Below are 13,495 nucleotides of genomic sequence, written 5' to 3'. Positions count from 1 at the left end.
AATTTATGTTTTCTCTCATGGAAAAAATGCTATTCAAGGTACCCATTTTCTTTTTGTCCTATTTATTTCCTATACCTTTACCAAATTCCTAGAAACCACAATTTCTATCAAATAAACATGGTTAGATTCATATATTCAAATAAATCCTGTTAGTAAGAAAGTAATATAAAGTGAGTATTATGTTCTTGCATTAACTCCCAAACTGTTTTCCATAATAACAAACCAGCCTGACGTCAATTGTGGTATGAGGGCTCAAAAATGACGTGCAATATGATTTTCACTCATCCTTTACATTCCACTTGTAAGCTGTGTACTGTTCTTGATCAAAACTCTTATTTTATTATCAAGAATTACATTATTCTCCGAAGGAGTGAATTTTCTGTTGGAGACAGGAAATGAAGGACTGCTAATGCTGGAAATGTATTTTTTTGTCTCAATATTAATACATGATATATATTCATATGAATAACAACTCTGAAACTAGTTTCATTTCTTCTACACATAAGCAATAAACAGTATGTGCAAAAATATGAATACTAGCAGCAGTGATGTGGCTATATAATATGGGGTTTCTTTTGAATGTGTAGCCATTTCTAATACTTCATTCGAGCACGTGTGCAGGCAACTGCCACGATGTCCATCAAAGCTGGATCAGATGAAGACAAACAATGCAGGCGTCGAAGCTGCAGCTCAGAGGTTTCCATTTCTCATCCAAGGGCACTATACGACCACTGTCTTCCTCCTTTATGCAAAAAGAATGAGTCGATTGTGTTACTGACATTCCTCCACAGCCGACTGAAAAGTCTTTTTTACACTCCAAGAGACAGTGAAAACTGAAAACTTCATAAGGAAATGTGACATTTCAAAACTATCTTCAGGCTCAAGTCTGTCATCTCTGCAAATTTTTCACAAAGTCTACCATGATTTTATTGCTATGGCAGCAACTATTCATGCAAAATGTCACAGAAACAAATATTTTCAAGTCAAATAAATTAATTAATATTTGAACTGTGTTCTAAAGAAAAATTCACATAGCATGTTTAATAATAAAGCTTTCAGCTATTGTCATTAATCTCATGTGTAATAATTGCAGATAGTAACTGCTTCAGCACAAAAACCACTTCTTCCTGGTCCCCAAATAACTTTACAATTCTATTAAACAAATGGAGATATAATAAATGGAGAATGATACATGAAACAATAGTACTTTTTGAGATCATGAATTTCCCAATTAGGAAAATGACATCAGCTTTTAGTTTAATAACATCCCACGCCTGTTTCCAGAGAGGGGAGTGGTGAAACTGACACTTTCATACAGTTGCTACTAAATGTAAACTGGTCTAATCTTTTGGACAATAAACATCCATTAAAATGTAGAATGCATATACTTTTTGACCTGGAATTATACTACTAGGAGCTTACCATACAGATATAACCATCCAATCAGACAAAGATTTTGTATAAGGATATTCACTGCAGCAAAAATCTGGAAACAAACCAAGTGACTTCCTTCCTTAATAAATTATGATACAATGGAGTACACGTTAAAATTGGCCATATATGGTGTGTGTATGGATGTGTCTGTCTATATACACATGTATGCATATGCACACATAAATATATATATAATCTCTACAATTTATTAGAAAATATTTATAATGCTGGAGTATATACTTCCAAACTCATTTCAAATAAGATAGTTGAGTCATGACCAAATTTTTAAGATTATGCCTCTAAGATATAATTTCAAAGGTAAAATAGGACATTGTTTATGTATATATTTGACAATTACAACCCATGTGGTGAGAAATCTGCCATTCTGAGTTGCTGCCTAAGCTTTTTACAGTGTGACAGTCCTGCTCACACCCAGAGTCTGGACATTTAGATAAGGAACCAAGTTTAGAATTCCCGCTACCAGTTCCGGCCTTACTCTCCCGGGTCACCTTTTTAAATGACCACTCGGAGTTGAGCCCATGGAAAATGAGTGGCTGCCACCCGAACCACCTTAGAATAGGCGCTTACTGCCCTGTTCTGAATGTCCTGCTCGCTCAGGCCCGGGGACGGAGGACTACCTTTCCCAAGACTCATCGCGCTTCTATTCTGGGATCTGCAAGCAAGAAACCTCGTGACTTTGTTTCCTCTGTGTGACGGTATTGAACCTGTGCCTTCTATCAAAATGGCCCCAGGGTTTTCACTCCCCCAAAGTGGGGGCTCAGATGCAGAGGGACCTACCTGCCGACCCCGTGTGGGTGGTTTGTGTCTCCTTAACTAGCAAGTCATAGTATGCATATTCTTAACTAAACATAACCCAACAAATTATTAACAGGAATCAAAATGACTAACATGAAACTGACTAATAATCACCATTGTAAAGCCACAGTATTTCAGAGCTAAAAGGAGCCTAAAGTTCACGACGTGTGAATTTTCTGCAAAAGGAATATAACCTGAAGTTCCCCGTTTCCTAAAATGCATTCCATGCAACTGTAGAAGTCAATTGAAAATAATGAACCCACGTTCAAAAAAAACACAGTGGAAACTCTGGTTAAATGTAATAAAATATGGTTCTTTCATAGAAAACCATCTCAGAGTCTCTAACACGCTAATATGCACGTAAATCTCCAATAGGAGAACATTATATCCAGGATACTCCAAATTTATGTGGACAGTCACCTCTTGAGTGTTAACAAACATCTTGATGACCCAATGTGGCTCCTCAGAACACATTCAGGAAAGGCTGGCCTAGAGGCAAATACCCAAGCTTATGAAAGTAATAAAATTTCATTTTAAGAATATATCCAACCATTCTAAAAATTAAGCAACCATGGTCCAAAGCATCAAACAAAATATTACATATAGGTATGTAAATATGCAATCACTCTAATCACACAAGATCATGTCTTAATCCACAGCATTTTAACATTGAACATACATTGACATGGCAACAGATGTACATGCTCTTTGGTGATGCATTCATTTTTGAAGCTCTAAGGGTTTGATTTAGAGGTTTCTCAATAAATGCCAAATGAATTCTAATTTACCTTAGTGTGCACTCTGCTGGTGAATTTAGGTACTCACTCTGCTAAAATCTCTCACAGAAGAAACTAAAAGTAATACCCTATGTTTATTGAGCTTTTTCTCCTCAATTTTTTAAAAAGAAAATGTCACCTCCCAATGCCAAAGAACCCTGAAGATATCTTTGCATTAGCTCCACCCAAAGATGAATGCTTCACTTTGTTCACTGCAGATACCAGATCACCTGGATAATGTTTCCGTTGATCAGTCTGGGGTATGGATATTGAATGTGGGAGACCCAAGTTCAAATCCCAACTCTGCCACTAACTTGCTGTAAGAGTTTAGGCCATCTACCTCTCCCTTCTGAGCCTCAGATAACAATACCTATTTCAGAGGGTTTGTGTGAAAATGTAATATGAGAGTGGATATGTGACAACAGTGCCTCCCAGGCATATAACTGAACTACCAGTGACAATTTCAGGTGATTTTACAGACATGTCACTGCTGAAAACAGACCTATAGTACTGTATGACCTATTATTTTCCATAGCAAATGTTTGAAATTTGCTTTTCAGCATATCAGAGAAAGCTTTTGTGGGATGGAATCATACTCCATCTCATCTGCGCTGTGTTCCCAAGGTCCAGCACAATACCTGGCCTGAAGCAAACACTCCCAGAAAATGCATGTGTGTGCGCGTGTACATACATAAAAAGTATAACAAAATGACAGTAGCAGTTGCTCCTATTTGTATTTAATGTTTTTATTTGCATCAAAATTATACATGCACTTAGTTGAATGGGTTAAATAGCTCCAAAAGGTTACAAAAATGATCAGTCCCCTGTCCCATATGCCACCAATTTCCTCCTCGTCACCTCTTTCAGCCGATTATTATCATAGAGCTAAGCAGCATGACTGTATTGCTCCTTTTCAATTTTCTGTTTTAGCATTTATTGTCTGTTGCCTTTTCCTATGGAGAATGAAGATGTGACCCTCTTTCGTCATGTCAGCCCTACCCTATGCACACATCACCCATGCACACATCAACTCTTCCCTTCACCCCATTTTCCCAATATGGTTATAGAGTAATTTTGCCCGAATCAATATTCAGTTCCGATTCTTGTGATAATGTAAATATTATTCAGAGACAAACTATGTGTATTCACATTTCAATTTTCCTTTCCTGAAGCATATCTTTTTTTTTTCTCTGGAGTTAATAATTATCTTGATTTTTTCCACCTTCGTTTTCTACGTACTCAACTCAAAACTACCTATCAATTGCCTGATCTCAAGAAGTTACAACATATCATGCATTCTGTCAATTTCATCTTCCTAAACAAAACTCTTCTAAACCTTCTCATATGCTCACATCAAGACTGACACCCTGTATGCCTAGACTCTTACTTCACCATCATTCTGGCAATCTCCTTTGTCTTTCTCCTTTGTTGGATCTGTTTCCTGAATCCCACATGTTTTCTTGGCTTACTCCATTTTGGTGAAGCATATCTTCCAGTAGTTTCCTGGGAAGTAAATTTTCAATGACTTTGATATCTGAAAATGACGTGGAAAAGTTATTTCAAATTATTGAAAGTTTGACTAGCTAAGGAATTCTAGGTGGGCTGTAATTTTCCCTCAGAAATCTGAAGGTCATGCTTCACTGACGTTTAGCTTCCAGTGTTGCTGTTGACAAGTCTCATATTCAAATTGCAGGTTCTTTGATTTGTGTGTTTTTTCTCCCTGTAATTTTCTCTCAGTGTCAAGAAATTTCACAATGAAGTACCTTGGTGTGGGTGTTATTTTGATCTACCGTGCTGGAAATTCAGTGGGTCTTTAAATTTGTAAATTTATGTCCATGAGTTCTGAGAAAATGTTATGAATGATTTTGCTGCTCCATTTCCTCTGTTCTCTCTCTACCTTTCCGAGTGGGATCATGGAGCTCCTAAACTCATCCTCCAATAGTCTTATTTTATCCTCTCCTGGTTTTGCTCTACTTTCTGACAAATTTCTTCAATTCTGCCTTCTGATTCTGCTATAAAATTTTTCATTTCCACTTTCATGTTTTCAATTTCAAACAGCTCCTTTTAAAAAAAGGTTCCTTTTCTTAATAACATCCTATTCCAATGCCACAGTTGCAATTTCTTTCCTTACCTCTCTGAAGATATGAATGATTTCTATTTTGAAGTTTTTCTCTTCCGAAGTATTTATTTCTCATACCTTGCATTCTTGTTTGTTTTGGACTGTTACATGTTATAGACTTTCTGCAAATATCCTTAACTGTTCATACCTAAGAAAGGGAACAACTACTACAAAGAGACCAGAGTGGAGACTCCAAGCACACAGGGGGCGCTCTCACTAGAGTGTGAACCGACTGGGCTAGTTCAGTAAAGAAGTCCCTGGGTGTCACATTCTCCAGAAGGTTCCTTCTGGACCCTTGTTTGAGTAGAGGACTTTCTGCCAACATATTGGAGGCCAAATGGGGGAGGAGGGGAACACCAGGTATGAGAATGCCATTTACTCATCCTTTTTTCAGGGAGGTATCCTGATCCTCAATTATGCCTACGTCCCCTAATAGACAGACTCTCCCTTCATCATCTCCAGAGGGTAAGTATCTCCAGGCATCCACCAAAGATTGGGAGAGGATTTGGAGATGCAACTGCTTCTTAAACTTTTACCAGTACTGATTATTTTAGCCTCCTTTCCCTCCAGCTTCTAGAGATATCTGTTGCTACCAATTCCTGGGACTTTGATTCTCTGTCATGTAAACAGGCTTGCTCCTACATCTGCTAAATCCATTACCACACAACCACCTGTTTCCAGTTTCCAAAATATTGTTGCTGTTGTCTCCTCTTTTGTTTTCTCTATGCTTGTAGGTTTGTGCACTTATAAAAAAAATCTCTTTCCTGTTATTTTATTGCAATTTGTGGTGGAAACAAAATTAATTGTCTATGTTTAATGGGCTGTTATTATTTGATATAAAAGTTCCTTTTTATATATTTGTGTATTTTTTAAACTTTCTATAATAACTGCATTACTTAGTAATCAGAATATAAATTTACATGGTAAAACAACCCAAAGAAATGAGACTTTGAATATACAAAAGTAATCAGGCTGACGTTCTCCCCTTTGGGACTTTCTTCAAATACCCATTTATATATATATATATATATATATATATATATATATTAAGAAAGCTTAACTATAAAAGGAAATGTTCCATTATATAATGATCACTGTTCGTAATGAGAACTTGAAGTATGGCCATATCCTAAGAAGTCTTCTAAATTATCAGCTATTTCGATATAATTATAACAGATGCTATCTTCCTTGTAACTATTTCTGAACCTTACATTATCTTCTACGAAGACACCCTAGGGAATGAATGCAAATCAAATCACTAGTAGAGAATTTCCTGAAAAGCTACCAAAAATAAAAAAGCACATGTGCACACATGTTCTAATTCTCAGAGGCCACTGCAGAGCTGACCTAAGTTCCAGTGAGTCTGGTTCAGGTCGTTGATAACCGTCTTAAAGCACCCCTCTTTAATTCAGATAATTCAATGTAAAATCTCCAAAATAAGAATCTTTTAAGAAATAGTGATATGCTAGATCTGAGGATTGTAAACGCCTTTGGGGAGAGTGTATGTCTGATTATGTTTATATTTTCACACAGCCCTTTGAATACTGTCATTCACAAAACAGAAGGTTAAAAATAAACGTCCTTCCATTACAAGCAAGGGCATATAGCTACCTTCTTTTTCAACATACCCACTAGTAACAGTAGGAGGTCACGAGGAAGGAAAATAAATACAGAAAGAGAGGTCAAGAGTGTTAAATGCTTTTGAAGATTCAAAAAAAGTGAGTGGGCAAAATACCACAGGATTTGGAAATAGAAATCCAAGCATATCAGAAATAAGAAAGGTATACCAGACATCACTGTTCATTATTTAACATTACTCTGAAAGTACTAGATGATTCAATAAAGTAATATTAGAAAGGAGGAGATAAAATTATCATATTTACAGATGTGATCACAGTCTATTTAGAAAACGCTAAACTATTATTGGAAACTATAGGAAAGATTAGTAAGAAAGCCAGCACAGACGTAAGCAACTATTTTTTCAATGAAATATTAACCCATATAAAAATGGAAAATGACACTAATCAAAATTGATAGTGATAATAACAATATTCGTAATAACTCACATTTATTGAATGCTAGCCCTCTGCTAAGACTGCAGTTTGCATTTTCCTGTTTCATTTAATCCTCACAACACCTGTAAGAAGTATGACTCTTAGCATCTCCACTTCATAAATGAGGAAACTGAGGCTGAAAGAACAGCAATAATTTGCTCAAGTTGTGGTACAGCAGATGCAAGAGCAGTGATCCCCAGCAAGCCACACCCCAGACAGACTCCGGAGCCCAAACGCACATCCAAGAGTAAATTTAGTGAGAAGAGAGAATATACAATGTATAAAAAACTTTAATAAACATAGACTTACGCATTGTTCCTTGATAGATTCAATATTCTAAAGATGTCAATTCTCCTCAAATTACTCTATATATTCAATGCAATCCAAATGAAAACTTCTCACAAGATTATTTTTCCTTTCTTTCTCTCTTTATCTTTTTCCCACCCTCTTTTTCTTTTATTCTTTATTTCAATCTTTCTGATAAAATGATCCTATAATTTACCTGGAAGAATTGAACATGTGAAAATAGCCAGGAAAATTCTGCCAAAAACGTTAGTAAGGGACCTTGTCTTACCAAATACTGAAATATACACTCTTGCCACAAACATTATGGTCGATGCTTATGAATAGACAGATCAGTGGAACAGAACAGGAAATGCAGGAATAAAACCAAATATTCACAAGAACGCTTGTGCTAATGTAACAGAGTCATTTTTAATCTGATTGGCAAGGATAAAAATTGAAAAATATGTCATCACTTCATTCCTCTTTTATGAATAAATAATATCCCATGAAATGGATATTTGAAAAATAGAAAATACTCAATGTTGGTAAAGAGAAATAAATGTCTAGTTAAACACATGGTAGTGGGAACATAAACTGATATAACCCCTGGGGATAGCAATTTGCATACATATATAACAATTAAGTCTCTGACCCAATAATCTCATTACTAAGAATTTTGTAAGGAAATAAATGCGTAAGTTAACCATTGTATTGTTGATTATAGCAAAATATGGGAAATGACCTAAATACAATAATAGAAGAAAAGCTCAATAAATTTGGTACATACTTAAAGGCAACTTATGTACAATCATTTAAAAGTATGCCATATAGCTCTTCAATGACATGAAAAGATATGTCATCAAGCAGATAGAAAAATAGCCTGCATGATATAATCCCATAAGGAACATTACATGTCTACATATCCATATGAGATATATATGCATAAAGAGAGATCCAATGGACAAAAAACAATGTTAAAGGTAACATTTATTGAATACTTACACTGTGGAACAAAAACATGCTAAGCCCTTTGATTCTCATCTCATCCTATCTTCACAACCACCCTATGAGGCAGACACTATTCTGGCCTTTTATGTGATGAAAAGAGACTTAGAGATATTAGTAACTTTTTCAAGGTCACACAACTAATTGGTGGTGAAGTCAGAATAGAACCTGAGCCATCCCCCACTGAGTGACAGGGCATCTATGTTCACCAGGATACCCCAGTCTGGTGACAGCTGTCACTGAGGACGGTTTGAGAGATGTTTGCTTCCTCTTCCTTTTATTCTGCATTGTTTGAATTTTCTGCCATGAACATGTATTATATTTGGAGACATGGCAACAAAGAACAAGAAGAAAAAGAAATCAAAGGTGATTCTTGCCACAGCAATTTCAACAGGTAGGAGATAAACACCTTTCAAGAGACTAAGGAGTGAAAAGGAGATGAGAGAGGTGGAAAGGATACAGAGCGATTGATTTTTAAAAATGGCAAAAATGCCTTGTATAAAATATTCAATCAATGGTATAAGTATAAATTAGCATAAGCCTTTATGGAGGGTATTTTAACAATATGTTACCAAAAACGAGAACATGCCTGTCCTTTTCCTCTAGAAATCTCATTCCCAGAAACTTATTTAAAAGAGATAAGAAGGCAGGGGCCAGCCCAGTTGGCTCAGGCAGTTGGAGCTCCATGCTCCTAACTCAGAAGGCTGCCGGTTCAATTCCCACATGGGCCAGTGGGCTCTCAACCACAAGGTTGCCAGTTCAATTCCTCAAGTCCCGCAAGGGATGGTGGGCTCTGCCCCCTGCAACTAAGATTGAACATGGCACCTTGAGCTGAGCTGCCTCCCAGATGGCTCAGTTGGTTGGAGCAAGGGCTCTCAACCACAAGGTTGCCAGTTCAATTCCTTGAGTCCCGCAAGGGATGGTGGGCAGTGCCCCCTGCAACTAACATTGAACATGGCACCTTGAGCTGAGCTGCCGCTGAGCTCCCGGATGGCTCAGTTGGTTGGAGTGGGTCCTCTCAACCACAAGGTTGCTGGTTTGACTCCCACAAGGAATGGTGGGCTGTGCCCCCTGCAACTAGCAATGGCAACTGGACCTGGAGCTGAGCTGCGCCCTCCACAACTAAGACTGAAAGGACAACAACTTGAAGCTGAATGGCACCCTCCACAACTAAGATTGAAGGACAACAACTTGACTTGGACAAAAGGCCTGGAAGTACACACTGTTCCCCAATAAAGTCCTGTTCCCCTCCCCCAATAAAATCTTTAAAAAAATAGAGAGAGAGAGAGATAAGAAGGCAAAACTATACAAGGACTTCATAATTTTCTGCCCTTTGTTATTTGTAATGTTGTGCAGTGAAAAGAGCTCAGAGTTTGCAGTTAAACCGACCTGGGTTTGAATCCTTGCTTTGCACTTTAATTGGTTATGACATTAAGCAAGTTACTCAACCCCTCTCAGTCTCAGTTTCTTTATCTCTAAAATGAAAATAAAAACACATGCCTCACAGAATTTTTGTGAGGATTTTATCTAATTTACCAGATAAAATACAGCAGAATGTCTGACATACAAAAAAAGCATTTGGTTTTCACCTTCCCATACTCACTAATATGTATAACTTAGAATGAATGTATAAACTTTAACCAAAACTCTAGGATAAATCATACAGCTTGGTCATTTCTACATTATTCTACATCAAAGTATCATAAAACATTGAACTTAGCTTTTAAGGCTATTCAGAAGTAAACCTATGTTATGATACTTTGACAATTTTCCAATCTCAATTAGCACAAAACTAATTAACAAAACTGTTTTATACGCTACAGTGAGTCACATTTTTCTTCCTTCTTCCCTAATCCCTGGTGTGTTGTAAGGGTGATTGAGCATCTAATTACTTCTTAATTGAATGCACATATTATATATTTTTCACTAGTTCAAGTTTAGATCTTTTAGTTCAGAAATCAAAATCAATGAAATTAAGTTGAATTGGGATTTGGGAAACTATTATAATGAGAGAAGGTTTGTATTATGCCTAATTATAAGTAAATGTGGATTTTAGCATTATTTCCTATGGAAATATTTCAGGTACAGGAATGTGCCACCAATGACTAACTTGGATGATTAATAACATTATTACTCTTATTTGCAATCTTTTATTCCTCATTACAGTGATTTTTATTGCTGAGACCCACTAACTATAATCATTCTTTAAAGAAAAGATATTAGAGAACTATTGGTTGTCCCCATAGTAAAATCAGAGCAAACATTCATATCTGAAAAATCACGAGTTTCTCTGCAGCATAAAGGTTATGGGACTTCACAAGCTGCAAAAAGGAGAAAACTATAAATCTTGGAATATAACCAGTTACATTAATAAAAAATATTTATTTATGGCAAACCATAAAAATATTACTATCAAAATGGCATTCCAATTTAGTTAATACTTTACAGACAGTATTTCATGAGGGTTTTTTTTTTTTTCCTTTTTGCATTAGGCAGGAGTAAAAAAGTCTGAAGTAGACGTTCTCAGACAAAAAGGCTTTGTCTGCCCGTGTGTTTCTAGATATGTGTAGTAATCAGTTGGGCTAATTTAGTTGAAGACCTCTTCAGGCAGAACACTAGATTAAGTAACTTTTTGAGATCCAGTTGAATTCCATGCTTCTAAGTTGTCCCTGAAAATATTTTCTGCAGATAAGGCTAACTCCCTTTGTGAGTTTCTAACCACTAAAAGTACAACAAATTCAGAAATTTTGAAGGGGTTTAAAGAAGCACTGCAATGGAAAACAGACCCATCGAAGACCAATGGGGTTTTATTGTTTTAACAATTCACTTATTTTTAGAATGTGTTACCTAGTGGCAAATTTCTTCATTAGGAAAAGCTCCATGTTATCTAACAAATATTTCATATTTTGTCCAAAATATTGGGCATTGTCTAGATTATTGTAGCTTCATATGTTAACAAAACAAATTTTAATGGGAATGTTTGTTTAATTAAAACTGAAGTAGCCAAAAAAAATAAGGCAAACCTATTTGTACTAACAGAAATACCCAAGACCTATATAATTAAATGAGCAGAAATTTTGTATGGCATATTTTTATTTAAAATATCTTAAAACACATCATTTCTCACCATGGTGAGGGTCATGTCAGTATCTACCTTTCCTCTTACATGGCTTCTTCTCTAACTGACCCCTTCCCTTCTTCAGGAGATGGCTTCCATCCCTAACGAAGAGGTCTGGCCAAGTTCCTGCACAACATCATGCCGTAAGCCTTTCCTCACCCTCATGCCTTTTCATTTCCAAGCTAAGATTTCAGATTTCCTCGGTTTTGCTATAAATAAGCAATTTGCTACGTATAATCATCAGGACCATAACTATTACATAATGAAATGAAAATATTAAAAAGAAGCTAAATCAGGGAACTTCATCATTTCACGTTTCTGTATTTCCTTGTAATTGCTAACATCAAGCTATGTATCACTAGATCTAATGCAGATAAATTTTCCAAAGCCCATTTTCAAAAGAGTCTGCGCCTGAATCGCTGAGACATTTAAATCAGATGCCAATAACACTACCTTTTATATGGACAGCAATAACAAACTAAAGTACCACCACCAATCCCCAATGGCAGATGGTGCCAATTAGTTATGGATTCTGAATCCATATCTGAGCACTCTTTCCCACTGTGCTCAGATGTGGATTCAGAATCCTTCTCAACACTCTCATACCAATCAATCAGAGATGAAACACACGTTTGAGTGCTCTATGTCATCCATGTCTTTTATTTGTATTATAAATCTTTCGTTAACAATCCTATGTAGATGAGAGAGAGGATGCTCTTTGCAACAGTCCAAGTGAGAGACGATGCTCGCTTTATGGCTTGTGCTGATGGAAATGCAGACACATAGATGGATTTGGGAGCTCTCAGAAAGCAAACCTGCCAAACTGGATGATAAATGGAGATGTGAGGTGAGGCGAGGAAGACAGGTGTCAAATATGACTCGGGTGTCTAAGAAAACAGGAAGAGAGCCGGTCTGTGAAGAAGATCATAAATTCAATCTTATATGTATTGAGTTTGAGACGCCTTTGACACATCCATGAGAAAAGTCATACAGAGAATGGGGCATTCAATTCTAGAACTTAACAGAGGACCTGGTCTAGCAATATAAATGAGTGGGTCATCTGCATTCAGTGGTACCAAAAGCTGTGGCTGCAAATGAGCCACCCACAGACAGAGCAGGCCCCACAGGCTGGGCCACGAGGACACCATGAGCGAGGGCTGAGATTCCCCAGCTCTGTGGTGACTCTGCTTTCCTCACTCTTTTGCTGCGACATTCAGATATGCTTTCCTGTGGCTTGCACTATCCAGTTGATGCCACTTAGCATGTTTTGAGGGTTTTTTGCTAAAATGCAATAAATATAATGGTAAGTTTATTACCATATAACAAAGGTTTAAAATAAAAAGAATGTCATTTATGTACAAAGCAGCTCAAAATGTTATTAAATGCATAAAACAGTCAAAATATCAACTTTTTATTTTGTGTGGATTTTTGACACAATTTGAAAAAAAAACTTGAAATCAATTAATGCAGTGAAAGAGCTAAATTCTATAAACTTGATCACAAAAAAGAGGGCTAGAGAGAATAGGCAGAAGGTAAAGGAGAAAAAAATTGAGACAAATACCTCTTTATAAGGTTTTTTAAATAAGTCTCAAAGTGGAAAATAAAGCTGAAAAATTGATTGGGGGAAATTACCAAAACGGAGCATCCATGAGGTGAAAGGCATAGCAGAATATATTTAGAGGAGATAATCTGGTGTCAGTTATCTTCTTCTGGAAAATATATCCTTTAGGTTTAAAATCTTACAATCCACTATATTTAAAGGTATCAGCAGTATATATTAATGTTCAACCTACACGTTGGTCCTTGATGGCAAAATGTTCTAATTTCTTCTGCCCAAACACAATTTTGTTTGAATTCTTGGTGGTGGGGGGGAAGAGAGGACAGAAAA

General features: G+C 36.5%; 1 protein-coding gene across 3 annotated transcripts in view; it reads right to left on the bottom strand.

Moving 5' to 3' along the window:
- Nucleotides 1-314: 314 nt before the first annotated feature.
- The window catches only part of CA8 (carbonic anhydrase 8), a 93,834-nt gene continuing 80,653 nt past the window's right edge, over nucleotides 315-13,495 (bottom strand). For 2 of the 3 annotated variants that reach the window (XM_074318547.1, XM_074318548.1), the window contains exon 9: nucleotides 315-742. The gene's annotated coding sequence lies outside the window, so the exon portion shown is untranslated. Of the gene's footprint in view, nucleotides 743-3,751; nucleotides 4,561-13,495 lie in introns of those variants that run through there. The other variant, XM_019716202.2, reaches the window with a different exon arrangement.

Source organism: Rhinolophus sinicus, linkage group LG14 (assembly GCF_036562045.2).
Source record: "Rhinolophus sinicus isolate RSC01 linkage group LG14, ASM3656204v1, whole genome shotgun sequence".
In the NCBI taxonomy this organism is placed as follows: domain Eukaryota; kingdom Metazoa; phylum Chordata; class Mammalia; order Chiroptera; family Rhinolophidae; genus Rhinolophus; species Rhinolophus sinicus.
The sequence above is the reverse complement of the archived record's forward strand: the minus strand, read 5'-3'. Positions and strand labels throughout refer to the sequence as shown.